Source organism: Bombina bombina, chromosome 2 (genome assembly GCF_027579735.1).
Source record: "Bombina bombina isolate aBomBom1 chromosome 2, aBomBom1.pri, whole genome shotgun sequence".
In the NCBI taxonomy this organism is placed as follows: Eukaryota; Metazoa; Chordata; class Amphibia; order Anura; family Bombinatoridae; genus Bombina; species Bombina bombina.
In genome coordinates, this window is record NC_069500.1 from 1,434,910,462 (window position 1) to 1,434,937,474 (window position 27,013).

Consider the following 27,013-nt stretch of genomic DNA (forward strand, 5'->3'; position numbering starts at 1 on the left):
CAGTTTAGGTGTTTAAAATGTAACCTCCCTAAGAAGGGTGTGTTAAGTGAGAAGTGTTTTGATTGGTTAGAGGAGGTACTTAAGCAGCAGGATTGTTAAAAATTGTATTACAGCCTGATGAAACGGCTCTGTGTAGCCAAGAAACGCGTTGCTGATTTTAAAGACATTTTAATAAATTTGTTTTTCTTTGTTCCTCACTGGAGTGGATCTCCTCCTTTCCCTCAGCATCACACATCATTTTTGAGTGTCTACAGTGTTGGGTCCCGAGCTTATCACTATTACACATCACTTTGTTTCCTCCGCCAAGATTGGAGGAAGGTGTGTGTGTTGATCGGATCCTGATTGGCCAGACGAACCACGTGATCGATGGAGGTTTGCTGCTTGCCAGTGTGTGGTCTTCTGGGCGACTGTGAGGTCCCGGTCTGCTTTTTCAGGCATGCCGTAGTGCCGCTTCGTTTGTAAGTATTGCTTCTATCACCACAGCATATCGTAGTGTATTGGCGATATCACCCTATTTCGGCGCCTTCTTGTCTCCCGTTGTAGATTGATCCACTGTTCCTGTTTATATCGGAAGAGCTGCCACAACTTCGGACAATTTTGCTTCACATTACCTTCCCTGAGCACACCTCACTAGGTCTGGATCTGTATATAAAAGATACATGGTTATGCAGCAAAGCAGGATGTTTCAGATGTTTGGGTTGCACAACCTGTAAAGGGTTGACTACAGGCAGCACATTTAACCATCACTACCGAACAAAGAAATTTCCAATAAAATTTAGAGTAACCTGCACTACCAAATTTGTCATCTATCTCTTGCACTGCATCTGTGGTCTTTTTTATGTTGGGAAGATGGTAGATGATTTTAGGACCAGAATGGCCAACCACCGGTCTGCAATCAAGAAGGCTATAGAAAAAGGAGATTCAGATCACCCGGTGGCTAGGCATTTTGCACAGGCCAAACATACCATCAAAGATTTGAAGTACATCATAATCGACCATATACCACCGTTAACATGGGGAGGAGATAGAGGCAAACTACTGCTCCAACGCGAAGCAAGATGGATACATACATTGGGCACAATGACCCCCCAAGGCCTCAACATCAATTTGGATTGGCATTGCTTTTTGTGAATTTTTAGTGAACTTTTTCAACTATTTTTTGTGAATTTTTTCTACAATTTCACCAATTGGAATAATTTTTTTATCATCAAATTTTTTTATCATCAAATTTTTCAATTTTTCAATCAATTTTTCTATATGGATTCCTTTATTTTTCTAATCCATATTTTTCTAATCCATGTTTCCAGATTATCTTTCTACAGTCTATGTCTGGTATTTTTGTGTTTTTGGCAATTCTCTTGGGTTAATATTTTTGACAAATAATCTTCCAGACAGTATAATGGACAATTTTTTCCAATCTTTTCTGATTTTGTTGTGGATACTTAAACTGGTAATTTTTGAATAGTATTTTCTCAATAGAATTTTTTACTATAGAATTTTTCAATAGAATTTTTCAAGCAATAATAATTTTTTCTATTTTTTCTAATTTTTCTAATTTTTTCTATTTTTTCTAATCTAAAATTTTTTTTTAGATTGTTTCTAATTTGATCATCTTCTTTTGAAATGAATCACTATAAGAGAAAATCTGACAATTATAATTGTTTTTCAACAACAGTGATCCTCTTTAGCCAGGAGCAGTTGGTTCCTAAGTAGTTTATTTAGTGAGCAATAATATACTGTTTGAAACATATGTCTTGTTCAGAATAGATGTCAATATTTTTTCTTAAGAGATGTTTTTGCTTAATTGTATATACCTTTGAAGTTTTACAACATATTGCCATGAATTTCCCAATAATTTAATTTGCATGCTAATATTTCCACATATATGTCCTAGAGATTATGACCGTATGCATTGTATATTAAGTTAGAAATAACGTATAAGATGATTTAACATTGACTTGTTCAAAATATGCCCTGTTCAGCCATAATCTATGTTTTTTTGTTATTCACTCGCAAACGCTGCTGTACAAGTGTCATGGTTGCTATGGCTATGGATGTTATGTAGCGCAACCCTGGCTGGGGGAGGAGACACTTGCGGACGCTGTCGGCAGCATCGCACGCTCACATTGTCAGAAAGTTTGTACATAAGGAGGGGTAAGTCCACTTGTTTTGGGTGTTTGTCTGTATATTTGATAAAGGGGGAGACCCCGAAAAGTCATATTAAATTCTTGTAGATAAAAGACCCAGTGAGTGCCATTCCTTTTTTGATGAATATATATATATATATATATATATATATATATATATATATATATATATATATACACACACACATTAAATTTTGTGTAGTTTAATTTCTGAATGTACTGTAAAATAAAATCATATAAGCCACCAATGTTGCCAAGATTTGCACACTAGTGAAATTCTTTCTGAAATGGAAATAAAAAAATGTTCAGAATGTTCTTTCCAACATTGTTGCAGGAGATCCAACAAACTGTGTTGCAATTGAAGTTAGCTTTGCTGACAACTTTTTGTCCTGTTGATCCCTAACCAGCTTTATGGATACTGTGCTGACTTCTCCATAATTTATTTAATGATTGGAAGTATTAAGAGCCAGATCTTCATCCATAAGCTTCCTATTAGATAGGATCTCATAACCTTATTCCAGATTTGCATAGTATATTAAACCCTTTGCAACCAAGGACGTGTCAGGCACGTCCTACAAAATATGACAGTTAAGGACCAAGGATGTGCCTGACTCGTCCTCTGGGGTTTAACGCACTGGAAGCGATCATGATCGCTTCCAGCTGCTTTCAGGATATTGCAATTATGCCACAATGTTGAGGAATTGTGCAATACCCTTTACTAATCATTCGATGAAGAGAGAGCTGCTCTGTGGCCCTCTATGCATCAGCCAGCGATGCTGCCGAACATTGGTAGGTGGTAGCCATAGCAGGAAGGCAGTGGAGGGGGCATGTGAGAGGCGGGAGGGGTCGTGTGAGGGGCAGGAGGGGGCATGTGAGGGGCAGGAGGGGGCAGGAGTGAGTGGGACTGCATCCTGCCATGGCATGTAAATTAGTGAGCACCGGTGAGAATAATACAGAACACCGGGAACTTTGGAGAGGGAGGGGGGTCTAGGTTGGAAAAATTGGGTCTTGAGGGGGGCAGCTACACTATGGAAAAGGGTGTTTTAAAAATAAAATAAAAATGGCCACAATTTGTTGCAAAGTGGGTACTGGCAGACAGCTGCCAGTACCAAAGATGGCATCAAGTAGGTAGAGGGGGGTGGGTTAGAGAGCTTTTTTGGGGGGTGTTCAGGTAGGTTGGGGGTTAAGGGGTGATCCTAAAATGCAGATTATAAATAAAATAAAAAATATACAAATAAAAAGTTGTTTTATTTTAGTGCTGGCAGACTTTCTGCCAGTACTTAAGATGGGGATGACAATTGTGGGGTGGGGGAGGGAAGACAGCTGTTTGAGGGGGGTCAGGGAGGAATCAGAGGGTGGGATGTGTCAGATGGGAGGCTGATCTCTACACTAAAGCTAAAATTAACCCTACAAGCTACCTAATTAACCCATTCACTGCTGGGCATAATACAAGTGTGGTGCACAGCAGCAATTAGCGATCATCGAATTACCAAAAAGCCAAAGCCATAAATGTCTGCTATTTCTAAACAAAGGGTATCCCAGAGAAGCATTTACAACCCATTATGTCATAATTGCACACACTGTTTGGAAATAATTTCAGTGAGAAACCTAAAGTTTGTGAAAAGGTGAACAAGTTTTTATTTTTTATTTGATCGCATTTGGTGGTATAATCGTAGAATGAAATATACCAAAACGGGCCTAGATCAATACTTTCGGTTGTCTACTACACTACACTAAATCTAAAATTAACCCTACAAGCTCCCTACAAGCTCCATAATTAACTCCTTAACTGCTAGGCATAATACACGTGTAGTCTGCAGCGGCATTTAGCGGCCTTCTAATTACCAAAAAGCAATTCCAAAGCCATAAATGTTTGAAGAAAGTGGATTCCAGAAAAGCATGTACAACCATTTGTGCCATAATTGGACAAGCTGGTTGTAAATAATTTTAGTGAGAAATCTAAAGTTTGTGAAAACATTTGTGAAAAAGTGATTTTTTTTTTTATTCAATTGCATTTGGCAGTGAAATGGTTGCATGAAATATACCAAAATGGACCTAGATCAATACTTTTATATATATATATATATATATATATATATATATATATATATATATATATATATATATATAAAACATAATTTATGTGAGCACTTACCTGATAAATTCATTTCTTTCATATTGGCAAGAGTCCATGAGCTAGTGACGTATGGGATTTACATTCCTACCAGGAGGGGCAAAGTTTCCCAAACCTCAAAATGCCTATAAATACACCCCTCACCACACCCACAATTCAGTTTAACGAATAGCCAAGAAGTGGGGTGATAAAAAAGGAGTGAAAGCATCAACAAGGAATTGGAATAATTGTGCTTTATACAAAAAAATCATAACCACCACAAAAAAGGGTGGGTCTCATGGACTCTTGCCAATATGAAAGAAATTAATTTATCAGGTAAGTTCTTACATGAATTATGTTTTCTTTCATGTAATTGGCAAGAGTCCATGAGCTAGTGATGTATGGGATAGCAAATACCCAAGATGTGGAACTCCACGCAAGAGTCCCTAGAGAGGGAGGAATAAAATAAAGACAGCCAATTCCGCTGAAAAAACAATCCACAACCCAAATCAAAAGTTTTAATCTTTATAATGAAAAAAACTGAAATAATAAGCAGAAGAATCAGACTGAAACAGCTGCCTGAAGTACTTTTCTACCAAAAACTGCTTCTGAAGAAGAAAAAAACATCAAAATGGTAGAATTTAGTAAAAGTTTGCAAAGAAGTCCAAGTTGCTGCTTTGCAAATCTGATCAACAGAAGCTTCATTCTTAAAAGCCCAGGAAGTAGAAACTGACCTAGTAGAATGAGCCGTAATCCTTTGAGGCGGGGATTTACCCGACTCCACATAAGCCTGATGAATCAAAAGCTTTAACCAAGACGCCAAAGAAATGGTAGAAGCCTTCTGACCTTTCATAAAACCAGAAAAGATAACAAATAGACTAGAAGTCTTACTGAAATCTTAGTAGCTTCAACATAATATTTCAAAACTCTGACCACATCCAAAGAATGTAAGGATATTTCCAAAGAATTCTTAGGATTTAGGACACAAGGAAGGAACAATAATTCCTCTATTAATGTTGTTAGAATTCACAACTTGAGGTAAAAATTTAAATAAAGACAGCAAAAACCGCCTTATCCTGATGAAAAATCAGAAAAGGAGACACACAAGAAAGAGCAGATAATTCAAAAACTCTTCAACCAGAAGAGATGGCCAAAAGGAACAATACTTTCCATGAAAGTAATTTAATGTCCAAAGAATGCATATGCTCAAACGGAAGAGCCTGTTAAGCCCTCAGAACCAAATTAAGACTCCAAGGAGGAGAAATTGGCTTAATGACAGGCTTGATACGAACCAAAGGCTGAACAAAACAATGAATATCAGAAAGATTAGCAATTTTTTCTGTGAAACAGCACAGAAAGAGCAGAGATTTGTCCTTTCAAGGAACTTGCAGACAAAACCTTATGAAGAAACTATAAAATCCTAGGAATTCTAAAAGAATGCCAAGAGAATTATGAGAAGAGCATCATCAGATGTAAGTCTTCCAAACTCGATAATAAATCTTTCTAGACACAGATTTATGAACCTGCAACATAGTATTAATCACTGAGTCAGAGAAACCTCTATGACTAAGCATTAAGCGTTTTAATTTCCATACCATCAAATTTAATAATTTGATTTCCTGAAGGAAAAAAACGAATCTTAAGGTCTGGCCTAAATGGAAGTGACTAAGGTTAGCAACTGGACATCCGAACAAGAACCATATACCAAAACCTGAGCGGCCATGCTGGAGCCACCAGCAGCACAAATGATTGCTCCATGATGATTTTGAAAAATCACTCTTAAAAAGAAGAACTAGAAGGAGCAAAAATATAGGCAGAGTGATAACTCCAAGGAAGTGTCAATGCATACACTGTTTCCACCTGAGGATCCCCGGACCATAATAGGTACCTGGGAAGTTTTCTTGTTTAGATGAGATGCCATCAGAACTATTACTGGAAACCCTCACATCTGAACAATTTGAAAAAACACATCTGGGTAAAGAGACCATTCTCTCGGATGTAAAGCTTGATTGACAGAGATAATCCGCTTCCCAATTGTCTAAACCTGGGATATGGACCGCAGAAATTAGACAGGAGCTGGATTTAGCCCAAGCAAGTATCCGAGATATTTCTTTCACAGCCTTAGGACTGAGAGTCCCACCCTAATGATTGACATATGCCACAGTTGTGACATTGTCTGTCTGAAAAACAATAACGTCTCTCTCTTCAAAAAGAAGCCAAAACTGACGAACTCTGAGAATGCATGGAGTTCCAAAATATTGAATGGTAATCTCGCCTCCTGAGATTTCCAAACCCCTTGTGCTAACAGAGATCCCCAGACAGCCTCCCAACCTAAAAGACTCGCATCTGTAGTGATCAAGGTCCAGGTTGGATGAATCGAAGAGACCCGTAGAACTATATGATGGTGATCTAACCACCAAGTCAAAGATAGTTAAACATTGGAATTCAAAGATATTAAAAATGATATCCTAGAATATCTGCACCATTAATTCAGCATAAAAGACTGGAAAGGTTTCATATGAAAATGAGCAAAGGGAATCGAATCCAATGCTGCAGCCATGAGACCTAAAATTTCCATGCATATAGCTACTGAAAGAAATAATAGAGACTGAAGGTTCCGACAAACTGAACCCAATATAATTGTCTCCTGTCTGTTAGAGACAAAGACATTGACACAATCTATCTGGAAACCTAAAAAAGGTGACCCTTGTCTGAGCAACCAAGGATCTTTTGATAAAAAGATCCTCTAACCATGTCTTAGAAGAAACAACAAAAGTTGAATCGTATGAGATTCTGGAGAATGGAAAGACTGAGCCAGTACCACGAGATCGTCCAAATAAGGAAACACTGAGAACCTTGAAAAGATTCTCAGAGCTGTCGCTAGACCAGAAGGAAAAGCAACAAATTGGTAATGCTTGTCAAAAAAAGAGAATCTCAGAAAATGAAAAATAATCTGAATGAAAACAGAAGAAGAAGATATGCATCTATTGTATCTATTGTAAACAAATAATGCCCTTACTGACCAAAAAGGCAGAATAGACCATATAAACACCATTCTGAAAGAAGGAACTCTTATATGACAAATCAAAAAGATTTTCTATCTTTGGGACAATGAATAGTTTTGAACAAAACCCCAAACCCTGTTCCTGAAATGGAACTGGTATGAATACCCCAGATAACTACAGGTCTGAGCAGCGCCTTGAGACCCCAATGGGTAACCAGCCGCGCCTCACAAGTACCCAACACATACAGGTCTGAAACAAATTTCAGAAAAGTGTGAGCCTTTACTGGAATAGCTGGAATATGCTAGAGAGAAAAAAACTTCTCACAGGCGGTTTGACTCTGAATCCTATTCAGTACCCCAATCTAAGAAGTTTGGACCGAATTGAACCAAACAAATTTAAAAAAGTCTTAACCTGCCCCTTACCAGCTAAGCTGGAATAAAAAAAACACACCTACATGCAAATTTGGGGGGCTGACTTTGATCTTTAAAATAGCTTAAATTCATTCCATGTTGAAGAAATCTTCCAATTATAAACATGTTACTTGGGGAAGAATTAGGATTCCGTTCCTTATTAAGAACAAACTAATATAAGCTTAAGATTTAATCTTAGAACTCAATCTTGAAGCAACAAAAAACTCTCTTCCCCAGAGTAACAGTTTGAAAAAATTGAATCCAATTGTGAACCAAATAATTGATTACCTTGGAAAAAAAAGAAATATGGATTTTAGAAATCAAATTAGCATTCCAAGATTAAGTCACAAAGTTCTTCTAGCTAAAAATAGCTAAAGACATAGATTTAACCTCAATTGTGAAAATTTAAAAAAAATTACGACACAAATGACATTATTAGCATGTTGATCAACTTAACAATGCTAAAACAAATCATAATCCAATACTTGTTGCACTAAATTATCCAACCAGAAAGTTGAAGCATTTGCAGGCCTAAGAAAAGGACCTGCCCATTTGAAGGAAAAAAATAAATACTATTTTCTATAGGAATAGTAGTATGTTTAGCAAGAGTAGAGACAGCCCCATTAACTTTGGGGATCTTTCCTCAAAACTTTAAACCAACTGCCGGCAAAGGATACAATTTAAAAACCTTAAAAAAAGAAGTCCCAGGCCATTCCATTCCCTAGTATCATGAACTGGGAAAAAACCTCTGAAGAAACCATAGGAGGTTAATGAGCAGAATTTAAATGTTAGCTAGTCTTAAATCAAAAGAACTAGACTCCTCAATATCCAATATAATCAACACCTTTTCAACAATGAATGTACTCTATTTAAAAATAAAAAAGTAGATTTGTTAGTGTCAAATATCTGATGAAGTATATTCTAAATGAGAAAAAAACATCATCAGAGAAGGATAATTTAGTATGTTGTCGGTTATTTGAAAATTCATCAACTAAATGAGAAGTTTAAAAAAAGACCTATAAATTTTATTAGAAGGCGGGATATCAGACAAAGCCTTAGAATAGAATCAGAAAAACATTCTCATAGATTCCTAGGTATATCTTGTTCATTAGATGTAAAAAGAATAGCAATAGATAATGCATAAATACTAATGGACTCTGCATGTAAAAGTTTATCAGGACAACTTATTACAAACCATAGCTAAAGATAAAATTCATAACATTAAAATAAATGAACTTAGCTTTGGTAGGACTGATATCAGTCATCAGGAATCCAACAGTATTTTATGATACAGGAACAGTTTTTGGAATATCTTGCAATATGTAATAGAAAAACAACATATAAAGCAAAATTATCAAATTCCTTAAATGACAGTTTCAGGAATGGGAAAAAATTCAAACAGAACAAGCTTCTAGAAACCAGAAGCAACTAAAAAGTGAGAGTTACATAATGTAAAAAAATTGGCGCCAAGTATTACGCCCACATATTTTTTTGGCGCCAAAAACGTCTGTAACAAACACGAGAGTCAAAAATGACGCAACTACGTGAAAACTTCCGGCGTCAACTACGACGCCGGAAATGACGTCATTGACGTCAGACAAATGTCAATCTCGCGCCGAAAAAGTCTTGCGCTAAAAATGACGCAATAAATTCTAGCATTTTTTGCACCCGCGAGCCTAACAGCCCGCAGTTAAAAGGAAAAAAGTCAATTGAAAATTTTAGGTAAGAAAAATATTTCATTCAAATGCATTTTCCCAAAAAATTAAACTGACAGTCTGAAAGAAGGAAAATAAACTGATTGACCTGAATCATGGCAAATATAAGTATAAAACATATATTTAGAACTTTACATATAAAGTGCCAAACTATAGCTGAGAGTGTCATAAATAAAATAAGACTTACTTACCCTAAGACACTCATCTACATAAAGGAGATAACCAAACCAGTACTGAAACGAGAATCAGTAGAGGTAATGGTATATAAGAGTATATCGTCGATCTGAAAAGGGAGGTAGGAGAATAAATCTCTACGACCGATAACAGAGAACCTATGAAATAGATCCCCTAGAGGAAGATCATGGTATCCAAATAGGCAATACTCTCTTCACATCCCTCTGACATTCACTGCACTCTGAGAGGAAAACCGGGCTTCAGTCTGCAGTGAAGCGCATATCAACGTAGAACTCTAGCACAAACTTACTTCACCACCTCCATGGGAAGCAAAGTTTGTAAAACTGAATTGTGGGTGTGGTGAGGGGTGTATTTATAGGCATTTTGAGGTTTGGGAAACTTTGCCCCTCCTGGTAGGAATGTATATCCCATATGTCACTAGCTCATGGACTCTTGCCAATTACATGAAAGAAATATATATATATATATATATATATATATATATATATATATATATATATATATACACATGTAAAGGGTTATTCAGGGATTCCTAACAGATATCAGTGTTCTTATGTAACTATCACTAATTTTGGGGAAAAAATGCTTTGGAAATTTTGAAGTGCTTCTTGTATTTATTGCCCTATAACTTGCAAAAAAAGCAAATAATGTGCAAACATTGGGTATTTCTAAACTCAGGACAAAATTTTTAAACTATTTAGTATAGGTGTTTTTTGGTGGTTGTAGATGTGTAACAGATTTTGAGTGTCAAAGTTAGAAAAAGAGAGGTTTTTTTTCCATTTTTCCAACATATTTTATAATTTGTTTTATAGTAAATTATAAGATATGATGAAAATAATGGTATGTTTAGAATTTCCATTTAATGGTGAGAACAACGGTATATAATATGTGTGGGTACAGTACATGAGTAAGAGGAAAATTACAGCTAAACCCAAACACAGCAGAAATGTAAAAACAGCCCTGGTCACAAATGGTAAGAAAATTAATAAGTGCTCTGGTCATTAGGGGTTAAAAAGGTGTATAGAAAGTGCTTCAAACAGAACATTTTATTTTAACAATAGATATTGAAATTATTAAACAATGGCTTAATCAGAACAAATTACATTTAAAAATTAAAACTAAAATCAATAACAATAAGATGAAACAAATTTACGCAAATTTGAATAAAGTGCTTTTAACTGATATGAAATGGTTAAAAATAGTCCAGAAAAAAAATGTGGTCCAGAAAAATGTATACTCCAGAAAAAAGAAGATATATTTATACAAGAGAAAAATAGTCCAGAAAATATATAAATGATTCTTACAGGTGTTTGATATGTGATTCCTGTGTGATAAAGATAAATCCTTTTGAAGAAAAAACTCTTATAGTTGTATAATCCTTGTGATATTCAGTGATGTCCGTAAAATGTATATGTATAAAATATTTGTCAAAAATTGGTGTGCCAATGTTAATTTTCTTTATCCAAAAAGGGGACAAAAAGGTGAATTTCTTGTATCCCAAAAAGATAATGATAAACCAAAATAGGAATGCAGTGTCCTATAAATAATGCAATGTCCTATAAAAAAAATAAAAAATATATAGTGTAATACTGTTAATAGTTAAAAGCCCCAAAGCTATGGAATAAGGATTAAAGGATTGGTTGTATCAATAAGAACCTGAGCCATTTCATGGTTGAAGTCATTAAATTCTACACATTTTAGCTTCAACAAGGCCTTTCTCATGACTGATATTGGCTCAGGTCAAGTTTAAATAAATTGGATTAGCCAATCGTAGTGCGGTAAAAATGTGCAAAAAGCAAGAACCGTCAAACTACCAACGTCCCTGCTACCGGACTACAATTTGGCATCACTTTCAATTACGCTCAATTTCAGAACTACAGAATGATGTCACTTCCGATTTTCGGAAGTGCATAAAAATAGGTGGTATTAGCTGCCCTCCATATTGGTTATTAGCATCCAATTGGATTGTGGACATTTTTGTTTTGATTAAAGACCAATAATTAACATCTATTGAGATATAATAGATTTTATTAAATCAAATTGGAGACTCTTTTCTAATGGCTCAGGTCCTTATGTAATTACTTGGAAGTAAAAAAATACTGCTATATGAAAACTGCTATATAAAATGTCTTAGATATATAAAAGGTATTGGAAATGAGTGTTAAAATGTATATATGTTTCTGTTTCGAACATTTATTTAAATAACTGAAAATATATCCAGAAATAAACATACAAATAAATAAAAATATATCTACAAATAGAAGTGAATAGAAATGATTAAACCACTTACCAAAAGCGTATTTGTTTTACCACTACAATTACCATTAGTTGGTACTTTCCCTTTCTTTATGTTTATTAGGAATAAAAAAATTAAAACATGAAATATTAAAAATTAAAGCCATAAATATTGCAAGCTATTTAGGAAATATATATGCACCCAAATTTTGGGAATGGAAATTAGGATGCCTAAAGTTGGAAATGGTTTTGATGTGCTTATAAAAGATGAAAAATGTCATCATTACTGTTAAGACTATTTGGAAATATACAATCTAATAAAAAAGATCCACTTAGATTCTGTAAATAAAAGTTGTGTCTCAAAATTTCACCCTCTCCAATGTTTGGAGATCTTACATATACCCATATATTTCAGGCTTTGGTCATTGCTGTTATGGCACTCTTTGAAATGTTTATACAATGGAGTATCATCTTTACCCCATTTTATCTTAAGTAGATGTTCACAAATTCTATCTCTAAATCTCCTGGAGGTTTTTCCTATACTGATGCATGCCTCCACATTCTATTAGTTATATAACACCTTTATATTGGCAGCGTATTATCCCTCCCTCATTTCAAAGGACTCGTTATTGGTCTGCAGGACAAAATGTTCAATTTCTTACCATGTTTGCAGGCTTTGCCTGTGTGCACGGGTAAAGACCTCTCAATTTATTGAAAATTAGATCTCTGTATAACTTAAGGGTATTTATTGGGGGTATGCCTGGTGCTATAATAGTTTTTAGATTGTGTGCTCTTCTATATATAAGTTTTGCTACTTTTTCTTGATGATTTTCTCTATAATGTTCCTGCTCTCACTATATTCTGTGATTAATGGTACATTTATAACATCAGTGTTTGTAGTGATTTTGGATTTGTATGAGAAAAGTGACTCCCTGTTCATGTTTTCAACGTCCAATATGGCATCTTTAACCTGATGTTCTTCGTAACCCCTTTCTATAAACCTTTCTTTTAGGATCATGGACTGTTTTCTCCATTTCTCTAAATTTGAGCAGTTCTTCCAAATTCGCATTAGTATTAGACTTCCATTGAATATGATGACAACTTGTTTGATGTATATAATTGCTGCAGTCCACGTCCTTAAAAATAGGTTGAGGTAATTATTTGTCCATTTTGGATGCTTATAGCGAGGTCTAGAAAATGAATTTTGTCAATACTGTATTGATTTGTAAATTTAGGATTTTCTGTGATATTGTTCATCACATTGATAGTGTATTTTAAGTCTTCCAGAGAACACTTCCATACAATAATTATATAATCTATATATCTACGATAGAGGACCAGGTCTGCACTTGCTGGGCATGAGTCCCAAAAAAAATGTTCTCATTTGCCCATAAATAAATTTGGCTAACTAGGTGCAAACCTGGTCCCCATAGCTGTTCCACATAGTCGGTTATAAAAATGTTCATTGTGATGGAAGTAATTATGTGTTAGGATATAGTGGATACTTCCAATAATAAATTATTTTTGTTCATGTGCATATCTGGGTCTTTAAACAAAAAATAATTAATGGACTCCAGACCTAATTCGTGAGGAATGCTTGTGTACAGTGATGAGCCATTAAATGTTGCCAAAACGTAATTGTCTTCCCATTCTAAGTAATGTAAGATTTTTAATATCTGTGTCCAGTATCTTAAATAAAAAGGTAGAACCCTGACATATTTTTGTAAATTGTTATCTATATATTCGGATAAATTGCTCATTATTGATAAAATGCCCAAAATAATGGGTCTTCCGAGAGGTTTCACAAGTGTTTTATGGATCTTTGGGAGGTAATAGAAGACTGGTATTATTGTATGTTTTATAGAAACATATTTATGGTATTTATCATTGTTAATGCCAGCTCTCTTTGATTCTATTAACTTATTGTCCAGTTAATTCTTAAATCTAATCGTAGGGTCATTTTTTTAGAATCACATATGTTTGGGATTCACCCAGGATTCGTTCTGCTTCTTTCATGTAGTTGTCGTTATTCAATACTATGAAACCCCCGCTTTATCAGCTGTTTTAATTATAATGTCTTTGCTATTTTCTAGTTGCTTGATAGTGTTCAATTGGAACTTGTTTAAATTGTGGTTGTATTTTTTCAAGGCATTAGTTTTTCATTTTTTTTATTTCGTCACATACCACATTCTCAAAAGTCTCAATCGCTGATCCTTTGTGTGTAGTAGGAAAGAAGGAGGATTTAGACTCCCCATTCACATTTTCTGTTCTTTCTTTTCCCCGATTGTCTGTTCTGTCTGGGGTCATATGTTCTCTTACCTCTAAAAAATAATCTCTGGTGGTATTAGGGACCATTGGTGGATGTTCTGTCCTGTTTGGTGTCCTTTCTGTCACCTCTATGTCATTATTACCTGACTCTCTTAGAGTATTGAATCTATTTGAATTGCGTTTAAAACTTACTCTCCAATTGTCAGTGTTAATTGGTCTCTCATATGTTTTTCTCACAACTTTGTTTAATCTTATTGTTATTGTTATGGTTCTTATTTATACAAGCAATCCAGTAATCCTTATTCCATAGCTTTGGGGCTTTTAACTTTTAAGAGTATTACACTATATATTTTTCATTTTTTATAGGACACTGAATTATTTATTGGACCCTGCATTCCTATATTGGTTTATCATTATCTTTTTCGGATATAAGAAATTTACTTTTTTCTTTTGGATAAATAAAATTAACATTGGCACACAACTTTTTGACACATCTTTTGATACATATCAATTTTTATGGACATCACTAAATATCACAAGGATTATACATCTATAAGAATTTTTCTTCAAAAGGATGTATCTTTATCACACAGGAATCACATATCAAACACCTGTAAGGATCATATGTATATTTTTATGGATTATTTTTTCTGGTATAAATATATCTTCTTTTTTTCTGGAGCACACCTTTTTCTGGACCACATTTTTTTCTTGACTATTTTTTTCTGTACTATTTTTAACTATTTTATATCAGTTAAAAGTGCAGCACTTCAATTCAAATTTGCACAAATTTGTTTCACCTTATTGTTATTGTTTTTAATTTTTAATTTAAATTTTTATATTTGCTTTGTTCTGATTAAATCATTGTTTTGTCATTCCAATATCTATTGTTAAAATGAAAAAAATTTAACCACTATATACTTGTTCCAAGGACCCCATTTCAGCTTTTTTATTGCTTCCTATACACCTTTTTAATATACTATACAAATCAGGGATCAGGTTAGGAGGTCCTATCTAATAGGAAGCTTATGGGTGAACATCTGGCGTTTAATAACATCTGGCGTTTAATACTTCCAATCATTGAATACATTTTCTCTTATCCTAACCATTGTATTAATAGCAACCTAGTGTACTTTGCCATAAATAACCTATTATCAATTAATACTCTATATTTCATCATTTTAAGTTTTAAATTTTAAGTTATATATAGAACTAAAAGTATTATGGAAGAACAAACATCCACTATTAGCACTTTAAGGCCATACATTTGTTTTGAAATACGACAGGCATTAATTAAAGATAGTACTAAAAACAATGGCACCATTTTAGATATAGACGCTACTTTCAAGAATATAGAAAAACTATTAGTTTTGGAAATTAAAAACACTGCAGAAATCTATTTTCTTAAGAAATGTTTGGAGTTAGGTACAATTAAGTAGGGCCTCTTAATAAAAAAAAAAACTGCTCGTTCACATATGACAGTTTGGTCTATCTAGAAAAGTGGAATAACTCTCCAAGGGACATCCCAGAAATTGATGGAAATTATAATAGAATATAGATAACAGCTTATAAAAAAACTTGAAAAAGATATTAAAGAGGAAGAAACAAAGATGGAGCAGATAAAAAACCATTCAGGTAGATTACGAGTTATGTGCTCTATAGGGAATTAACGAACACAACAAAAAAGTTGCATTATTTCACCCTCTATAGCGCAGCGATTACAAGTTTTGAAACAGTGCAAAAGTGCATGAGATATGGTTGCGTTGAGCTCCATACCGCACAAAATACAAGCGCTGTTTTGACGTGCTCATGCACGCTTTCCCCATAGACATCAATGGGGAGAGCGGGTTAGAAAAAAACCTAACACCTGCGATCGCGGAATGAAAAGCTCCGTAATGCAGCCCCATTGGTGTCTATGGGGACAAAAATAATGTTTAAACCTAACACCCTAACATAAACCCCACGTCTAAATACCCCTAATCTCCTGCCCCCAACATCGCCGACACCTTCATAATGTTAATAACCCCTAATCTGCCGCTCCTGATATCGCCGCCACCAAAATAAATCTATTAACCCCTAATCTGCCGCTCCCGATATTGCCGCCACCAAAATAAATCTATTAACCCCTAATCTGCTGCTCCCAATATTGCTGCCACTATACTAAAGTTATTAACCCCTATCAGACCCCATCATTGTCCACACTATAATAAATCTATTAACCCCTAAACCTCTGGCCTCCCACATCACTACCACTAAATAAACATATTAACCGCTATACCTCCAGCCCCCACATCGCAACAACATAAATTAAACTATTAACCCCTAAACCTAACCCTAACCGTAACCCTAACCCTAAACCTAACACCCCTAACTTTAACATAAATTAAATAGAGCTAAATTAAAGTTATAATTATTAACTTAATAATACCTATTTAAAACTAAATACATACTTACCTGTGAAATAAAACCTAAGCTATCTACATTATAACTAATAGTTACATTGTATCTAGCTTAGGTTTTATTTTTCTTTCACAGGTAAGTTTGTATTTATTTTAACTAGGTAGACTAGTTAGTAAATAGTTATTAACTATTTACTAACTACCTAGTTAAAATAAATACAAACTTACCTGTGAAATAAAACCTAAGCTGCCTTACACTAAAACCTAACATTACCAAAAATTAAAAAACACTAAAATTACAAAAAATAACAACCAAAAGTATCCAAAATAATAACACATATTCTTATTCTAAAATACCCTTTTAAAAAATAAAAAACCCACCCCAAAATAAAAAACCCTAATCTATAATAATCTACAAAAAGGCCTTTTTTGTGGACCATTTAAAAGGCCTTTTGTAGGGCATTGCCCTAAAAAAATCAGCTCTTTTCCTACAAAAGAATAACAAACAAACCCCACCCCCCAAACACACAGAAAAAAAAATAAAGTTAAACCTAATCTACCCATTGCCCTTAAAAGGGCATTTAGCTCTTTTTCCTGCCCTGAAAAGGGCATTCAGCTCTTTTATGAAATGCTCAACCCCTAATCTAAAAATAAAAACCCACCCAAAACGAAAAAAAAAATATACAAAATAACAAACAAATGATCCGAAATAATAACAATTATTTCTATTCTAATACCCATATAAAAAAACACCCCAAAATAAAAGAAACCTAATCTAGAATAAACTACCAATAGCCCTTAAAGGGACCTTTTGTAGGGCATTGCCCTAAGTTAAACAGCTCTTTTACCTGAAAAGAAATACAAAGACCCCCTAACATTACAAATCCCCACCCCCCAAAACCCACAAAATAAAAAAACTGTCTTAAAAACTTAATCTACCCATTGCCCTGAAAAGGGCATTTGTATGGCCATTGCCCTTAAAAGGGCATTTAGCTCATTTAAGAGTGTCCACCCTAATCTAAAAAAAAAAACCCCAAAAACACTAACCCATCTTTAGGTACTAACAGTTGTTGAAGTCCCGCTTGAAAAACGATCTTCATCCCGGCGGCTCCATCTTCATCCAGGTGGCTCCATCTTCATACAGGTGGCTCCATCTTCATCCATTGCATGTAATGCTCGTGGAATACTCCTCTATCAGACCGAACTCGGCCAGTAGTCTTGTTATCCCGGCCTCGAGCCGGATTTATAGGGAATATCTCAGAGCAGAGAAGGTTTGCAAGATGAGATAAAGGGCTTTCACCAACCACAGGCAGGACAGTCCTTGGCAGCAACAGGCATAACCTCTAGGGTGGTTAGGCAGGCATGGTTTGGCAACAGTAAGGCAGTCCAGGGGTAAACTACTAGGATGGTCAGGCAGGCAGGGTTTGGTAACAGTAAGGCAATCCAGGGCAGATAGGGGTTAACAAGTAGAGTGGTCAGACAGGCAGGCAGCAACAATATTAATCCAGCAGTTAAGAGTTAAAGAGGCAGAGTGGTCAGACAAGCAGAGTTTAGCAGCAGTATCAATCTAGCAGTTAAGGGTTAAAGAGGCAGAGTGGTCAGACAAGCAGGGTTCAGCAGCAGTATCAATCCAGCAGTTAAGGGTTAAAGAGGCAGAGTGGTCAGACAAGCAGGGGTCAGCAACAAAATAACAATCCAGCATACAAATCAATAACACCCAGGAAAACAGTAAGTAACAACTATACTTGGGCAGTGATAGGTAGGACTGAAGTTACTTACATAGGTGTAGGATTCACACCACAGGAGAGCCAGACTGGCTTCTGAAGGAGGAAGCGTGTGGCGATGACGTCACTGCTGCGTACAGGGAGGAGCCGACTCCCCAAGCAGACAGCAGGCACCACGTCCCTAGCAACAGCTAGAGTGGGCGGCGCTACATAGCCCCCCTCTCAAGGGTTCCCTCAGTGAAACAGATTCAGCCTCAAAGAATGAGCAGCATGGAATCTAGAGACCAAGGATGTAGCATGCACATCACAGGCAGGAACCCAGGAACGATCTGTCACAGAGTAACCCTTCTAATGTACCAGATACTGCAGTTGTCTGCGCATGTATCTGGAGTCCAGGATCTTAGCAACCTCATATTCAGGGTCACCACGGACCAGAAGCGGAGGAGCTCGGAGCTCGGAGCTGGGTATATCTATTCTTGATGTAAGGCTTGAGTAGTGAGATATGGAAGACTGGGTGTATGCACAGAGTTTCCGGCAATGCCACTTTGTAGGCAACAGGAGATAGTCTTTTCAGGACTTTGTAAGGACCAATAAACCTAGGCCCCAATTTGTGACAGGGTTGACATAGATGAATATGTCGAGTAGAGCTCTATGACGATCTGCAAACTAGATATCTAGAGACAGAACATAACTGAGAGCAAATACATTACCAATTAATGGTGAGTTCAGTAATGTGTCGGTCTGCAGCAGGAATTCCAGTGGACTGAGCAGAAAGAGGGAAGACACAAGGTTGATATCCTGCTGCAGCTTGAAATTGAGACAATTGAAGAGAAGAGTGCTAATGAGTGTTTCTTGCCAGCTCAGCTAGGGGTAACAACTCAGACCAGTTGGTATGGAGAGCGTTGACAAAGGCTCTAAGATTAGCCTCAAGATCCTGGTTTACTCTTTCAGTTAGACCATTGGTCTGAGGATGGTAGCCAGAAGACAAGGAAACAGAGGTTACAATCAATTTACAAAAGGCTCTCCAAAAGGTAGAAATGAATTGTGGTCCTCTGTCGGAAACAACATTCACAGGAATGCCATGAAGTCATACCACATACAGAAGGAAAAGAGACGATAATTCTTGGGCAGAAGGCAGTTTTGTTAAGGGTACAAAATAAGCCAGTCTGGAAAAGCGATTCACCACAACCCAGATAAATGTATGGTGGTCAGAAGGAGGTAGGTCCACAATTAAATCCATTGTTATGTGTGTCCATGGTTGTTTGGGAATGGACAATGGTTGGAGCAAGCCGGGAGGCAAGGATCAGGGAGTTTTGTTGGCAGCACAAGTTGTACAGGCTTTTACATAATATATATGTATCGTATCTTACCACCACATATCATACTCCTTTATTGTGGATAATATAAGTGCTCTGACTCATGGTCAGACTCTAAATACCGTTGGTGTAAGGTTTATTAGTTGTAATTTTTAAACATAAAGAATAATATCAGTATCCATCATAACATACATAGAAAAGATAGAGTTTAAAATTGTGTTCAAGAAAGGAAGACAGAAAAGTGTTTCGCATATTTCTCCTGTAAGTATTGCGGTATAAGAATTATACCTGAACATCAAATAAGTATAGTTGGTATTACTGCCACATAAAGCAGTGGTGCATACATTTTAAACTCTATCTTTTATATGTATGTTATGATGGATACTGATATTATTCTTTATGTTTAAAAATTACAACTAATAAACCTTACACCAACGGTATTTAGAGTCTGACCATGAGTCAGAGCACTTGTATTATCCGCAATAAAGGAGTATGATATGTGGTGGTAAGATACGATAACTGATAATTGAACAATCACACTTAAGAACAGGGTGGCTAACAATGTGGTGATAAACACTTATATACTATAGTCCCAGACCACCTCCTTTAATGTCATACATAATAACTGGTGAGGGAACCTTAATAGTGATTCTTTGATAATTTACTGTAAGGTCACATTCCAAAACCGCCTATATTATACTCTTTAGATTAGCAGTGTGTAATTGACTTACATTTAAAGGTTTTCTCTATAATACCTGTTGGTGTAACCTATATGTATCATCTTTTTTATCATTTTGATAATAATTTTTAAATTGAATAATAAAAGTTATATTTTATTTAGTTCATAGCTGTTCTCCCGGTCCATACCTTATTAGAACATATTAAGTCTCTAAATATGCCACATAATACCTCTGTGCTCCGATCTCCCCTTCTTTTTAAATTACTAAAGAATTGTCCCTGAGACGTTAAAGTACCTGTCTCATGAGCTTATGATGCTCTTCCTGAGTGGAAGAGAAGATAAGGATGTCATCAAGGTAGACAATGACTTTGCGATTGAGGAGGTCACGGAAGACATCGTTGACAAATGCCTGGAAGACTGCAGGGGCATTATAAAGCCCAAAGGGCATTACGAGGTATTCGTAATGCTCTGATCTTGTGTTGAAGGTGGTCTTCCATTTGTGGCCCAGGAAGATACAGATCAGATTGTATGCCCCATGTAAATGCAACTTGGTGAAGAAGCAAGCATTCTGGAGTGAGTCATAAAGCTCATGATCAAAGGAATGGGATAGTGGTTCTTAATAGTTATATTGTTCAAGGCCCTGTAGTCGATGCAGGGTCTGAGCCCACCATCCATTTTACTGACGAAAGAGAATCCTACCCTAGCAGGAGAGGAGGAAGGGCAAATGAAGCCTTTAGCTAGATTCTCTTGGACCTCCGCCTCTGCGCATCGCCGCTCCGCCTCCACAGGGATGAAGAAGATGCCGGTCTTGTGATGGATGAAGAAGGGGCCGCGTGGATGAAGATGACGCCTGGATGAAGATAGAGCCGCCGGGATGAAGATCGTTCAAGCGGTACTTCAACAACTGTGAGTACCTAAAGAGGGGTTAGTATTAGGTTTTTTTAAACTTTTTTGGGTGAGGTTTTTTTTTTAGTTTAGGGTTTGGGCTTTTCTTAAAAGAGCTAAATGCCATTTTCAGGGCAATGAAAAAGAGCTAAATGCCCTTTTAAGGGCAATGCCCATACAAATGCCCTTTTCAGGGCAATGGGTAGCTTAGGTTTTTGTTAGAGTTAGTTTGTTTTGTTTTTTTTAAAAAGTTTTATTAAGTTTTATCCGTATACATACGGTGAAGTTACATTGTAATCTTAAAATACATATTAATTTACAACTCTACAACTTAACAAGAGTCAGCTTTGCGTGTTAAAGTAGATTTCCAGAAATTAATCACATTACTCAAATTAGTCATCGATAAACACCCAGTATCGCAGGTCAGCGCTGCGTTTCCCATCACCTATACATATATCTATGCATACATACATAGTGTCCTTTAGGCCTAGTGTCTCATTCCAGAGGCGGAAAGGGCCGAGCTAGTCGTGTTCGTGTAAACCATGTTTTTGTTAAGTCCCAATATAGTTTGATGTCTAAGAATACCTCTTTTCGTTGGACTTTAAAATAACCATACTCCTCCAATTGTAGAGTGTCCTCTACATGTTTCAGCCACTCCTCCACCACAGGCGGTACTGGGTTTTTCCATCTGCTGGCTATTAAGGACCTAGCTGAATTTAAGGAGAACTGTAGCACCCTTTCTCTGAGTTGACACATATTTTTGGGAAGAGCATTTAATAAGGCTATCTCAGGGGTTAGCGCAAATGCGTCTCCCACTAGGTGTTGTAGAAAGAATTCTATTTCCTGCCATAGAGGTTTTATTATGGGGCAGTTCCACCACATATGGGACATTGAGCCTTTCTGCTTACACCCTCTCCAGCACATGTCAGACGAAAGCAGATATATACTTTTTAGGCGTGATGGGGTCAGATACCACCTAGATAATACCTTGTAATTAAGCCCTAGTATCTTTATAGATGATGAAGACTTCTTAACTAGTGAGTAAATTCTATTCCACTCCTTGTCACTCAGTTCAATGTTTAGGTCTTGCTGCCATTTGTATGTGTATGTCGGTCGTGTTGTCCTACCATCTGCCATCAATATAGATTTTGCCAATGATAATGTATGTCTAAGAGGGCCCTGGGAGCTACAGGCGTTCTCAAAACGAGTCAGGGGTCTCGTCCAGTCAGATTTATATTTAGATGTATCTACTAAATGTTGTAGCTCTTTGTACTTTAACCAATTTGTGAAAACCCCATTTAGTATATCCCCTAACACTTGCCTTCCTTTCACCCTCTGTCCATTTATGATAGAGTGAATGGGCACTGCATAACCAATCTCTTCAGGTATCCTGTTTACATGTCCATACTCCATACCCCCCATAAACTCTGCATTCAGAGACACTGGAGTTAGTGGTGACCTCAACGTAGATATATAAGGTTGTGTCTTTAAAATCTCATCCCATATTGTAAACACTGAAGTATAGATTTTAAAAGAGCTAGCTGCTTCTGGTCTATGTGATTTTGGAATCCAGCATAAGGCTCCCACTTGTGGGGTTTTCAATATGTGTGAGTCAATCGTTATCCAAGCTTTCATGGGAGCATTCCTGTGCCAGTCTAGTATTCTTTGAACACAGATGGCTCTATAGTACGCCTCTATACAGGGGAGCCCAACCCCACCTCCAGCGAGAGATCTGTAAAGTGTGTTCCGATCAACCCGAGGCTTTACAGAACCCCACACATACTTATTTAACAGTACCTGTAGATTTTTTAGAGTTAGGTTTTTTTATTGTGGGGGTTGGTTTTACTGTTTGGAGATCTGTGTGTTTTTTTTACAGGTAAAAGAGTGGTTTAACTTAGGGCAATGCCCTACAAAAGGTCCTTTTAAGGGCTATTGGTACTTTATTGTAGGCTAGGGTTTTGGGTGGGCTTTTTTATTTTATAGGGCTATTAGATTAGGTGTAATTCTTTCTTATTTATTTTTTTATTTTTTAATTGTTTTTTATTTTTGATAATTTCATTTGTTATTTTTCGTAATTTAGAGTTTGTTATTTTTTTGTAATTTAGTATTTTTTATTTGCTGTAATTTGATATTTTGTTATTCTTATAGTAATGTTAGGATTTTTTTAATGTGTAATTTAGTCTTCTTTAAATGGTAGTTAGTTTAATTTTAGTTTAATAGTTATATTAGTTTAATTGTTAGTTTAAACTTAGTTTTTTTTTTTTTGACAGGTAAGTTTTAATTTAATTTAAGATAGGGAAATTGTAATTTATTTTTTTTTATCTTTTTTTTTTTTTTAAGTTTTTTATTGAAGTTGTGAGATTAACAAACAAGAGAGAAACAAACATAATTCGTCCAGAGGCAAGTAATTACATCCAAGTTAAGTACAGGTTACAAAATCATATCTTATTCCAATAAAGCATAAGAGAAGGCATGGACGAATCAAAATTGAACTTCACTTTTATAATTTAGTATATAGTATTTGTACCCCAAAGCGACAGAAGAAAACCTCTGTACAATCTAAGTTAATCATAGCGTAACAAGGGGATATGGCTTATGTTTCGGTCTCTCTTGGACCATAGCATGTGGGGAAGGGAATGCAGCGGGCGAGAGCCGCTCGTATTAGAGAGGGGGAAGGGAAGGAGGGGCGGAGCCAACTAAGGTATGTCAGTAAATTACTAGGAAACTAAGGAGGAGCGGTATAAGGGCAAATAATATGAGTCGCATAGGTGAATAAGGCACAACAAACTATCCAGGATCATTGACATATAAATACTGAGAAACCACAGTTAAGTTGAGCATATTAGTAGACACTACTATTAAACCAAGGGCATCAGTGTACAACAAGTGATATATAGTCAAGGGAAGCAGCCTAACTATCAGTCACTGCATATAATTAAATGTAGTAAATATAGGAGTCCTATCTACAGAGGGGCACGTACTCATAAACATTGTTACAAAGGAGTAGGAAGCTATTGCATACACATTGTTATCAATGGGCTAATATGATTGGAGCTTATCATGGCTAAATGGGGATAAAGCTTAGAATATCACCAAGAGATAAGTATGCACTGCTAATAAAACTATCCAATGTAACTGCTTAAACAAAATATAAAATCTTGAAAGATGAGTACGGTTAGCTCCATATAACGCGGATATAAAACAAATATATTAGTCACTCCTTAGCCTATACGTATTCATCCTGTTAAGGAATTGACTCATCCTATCCCACAGACTCGGCCACCGTCCGTAGGACAAAGACTGTTGTGCTAGGTTTAAATAAAGGCAAGAGTAGGCTTTTCAGAGTCTCAGTTGGGGAGATCATAGATCATGGTAATGATAGACCATAAGTTAATGGAAAGGAGTATATGGTCCGAGGTAATTATTAGGATTAGCTAGCTACAGTTTTTAAGGAATGATAGAAGTGCCCATTGCCTAGTGCAAACATAATAATAAGAGTGATTGAACCCACATTGAACTGAATTCTTATTAAGAGTATATGCTTAAAAATACTAGTTGGGGGGTTGTCCTGTAATATTGGGGAGAGACTAAGGTAGAGAGCCTTCTTGTGTGCGAATATCCCATGTGATAAGTGAAATTCAAGCAGACGGACATCACAGATTCTAACAGTTAAGAGTTTTATGGGCTAACGCCGTAACATGAAACTCTTAACTAAAGTGCTACAAAGTACACTAACACCCATAAACTACCTATTAACCCCTAAACCGAGGCCCCCCACATCGCAAACACTATAATAAATTTTTTAACACCTAATCTGCCGAACCGGAAATCGCCGCCACTATAATAAATGTATTAACCCCTAAACCGCCGTACTCCCTCCTCACAAACACTAGTTAAATTTTATTAACCCCTAATCTGCCATCCCTAACATCGCAGACACCTAGCTACATTTATTAACCTCTAATCTGCCGCCCACAACATCGCCACCACTATATTAAAGTTATTAACCCCTAAACTTAAGTCTAACCCTAAGTCTAACCCCCCCACTAACTTAAATATAATTTAAAATAAATCTAAATAAAATTACTATTATTAAATAAATTATTGCTATTTAAAACTAAATACTTACCTATAAAATAAACCCTAAGCTAGCTACAATATAACTAATAGTTACATTTGTATCTAGCTTAAAGTTTATTTTTATTTTACAGGCAACTTTGTATTTATTTTAACTAGGTACAATTGTTATTAAATAGTTATTAACTATTTAATAGCATTGCCCCAAAGTAATCAGCTCTTTTACCTGTAAAAAAAAATACAATACCCCCCCAACATTAAAACCCCCCACCCACTCACCCAACCCTACTCTAAAACCCACCCAATCCCCCCTTAATAAAACCTAACACTAACCCCCTTGAAGATCACCCTACCTTGAGACGTCTTCACCCAACCGGGCAGAAGTGGTCCTCCAGAGGGGCAGAAGTCTTCATCATATCCGGGCAGAAGAGGACCTCCAGACGGGCAGCAGTCTTCATCCAGGCGGCATCTTCTATCTTCATCCATCCGGAGGCTCCTTTAAATGACGTCAGCCAAGATGGCATCCCTTGAAATCCGATTGGCTGATAGGATTCTATCAGCCAATCGGAATTAAGGTAGAAAAAATCCTATTGGCTGATGCAATCAGCCAATAAGATTGAAGTTCAATCCTATTGGCTGATCCAATCAGCCAATAATATTGATCTTGCATTCTATTGGCTATTCCAATCAGCCAATAGAATGCAAGCTCAATCCTATTGGCTGATTGCATCAGTCAATAGGATTTTTCCTACCTTAATTCCGATTGGCTGATAGAATCCTATCAGCTAATCGGAATTCAAGGGACGCCATCTTGGATGATGTCATTTAAAGGAACCTTCATTCTTCATTTTGATTTCGTTGGAAGAGGATGCTTTGCGTTGGTTGGCTTGAAGATGGACCCGCTCCGCTCCGGATGTATGAAGATAGAAGATGCCGCCTGGATGAAGACTTCTGCCTGTCTTTAGGTCCTCTTCTGCCCGGATAGGATGAAGACTTCTGCCCCTCTGGAGGACCACTTCTGCCCGGTTGGGTGAAGACGTCTCAAGGTAGGGTGATCTTCAAGGGGTTAGTGTTAGGTTTTATTAAGGGGGGATTGGGTGGGGTTTAGAGTAGGGTTGGGTGTGTGGGTGGTGGGTTTTAATGTTGGGGGGGTATTGTATTTTGTTTTACAGGTAAAAGAGCTGATTACTTTGGGGCAATGCCCCGCAAAAGGCCCTTTTAAGGGCTATTTGTAATTTAGTATAGGGTAGGGATTTTTTTAATTGGGGGGGGCTTTTTTATTTTATTAGAGGGATTATAGTAGGTGTAATTAGATTAAAAAAATTGTAATTATTTTACCGTTTTTTGTAATTTAGTGTTTGTTTTATATCGTACTTTTGTTTATTTAATTTAATTGTATTTAATTGTAGTTAGTTTAGGTAATTAATTTAATTATAGTGTAGTGTTAGGTGTAATTGTAACTTAGGTTAGGTTTTATTTTACTGGTAATTTTGTCTTTATTTTAACTAGGTAGTTATTAAATTGTTAATAACTATTTAATAACTATTGTACCTAGTTAAAATAAATACAAAGTCGCCTGTAAAATAAAAATAAACCCTAAGCTAGCTACAATGTAACTATTAGTTATATTGTAGCTAGCTTAGGGTTTATTATATAGGTAACAATATAGTTTTAAAGGGACAATCAATCAAAATGAAACTTTTATTATTCAGATAGAGCATGCCATTTTAAACAACTTTCCAATTTACTTCTATTAAAAATATGTGCACAGTCTTTTTATATTTAAACTTTTTGAGTCACCAGCTCCTACTGAGCATGTGCAAGAATAAGTGTGTATGCATTTGT

At 36.1% G+C, this 27,013-nt stretch overlaps 1 protein-coding gene across 1 annotated transcript in view; it reads right to left on the minus strand.

Moving 5' to 3' along the window:
• The window catches only part of LOC128647607 (G-protein coupled receptor family C group 6 member A-like), a 292,969-nt gene that overhangs the window by 98,907 nt on the left and 167,049 nt on the right, over positions 1–27,013 (minus strand). The window lies entirely within an intron of this gene.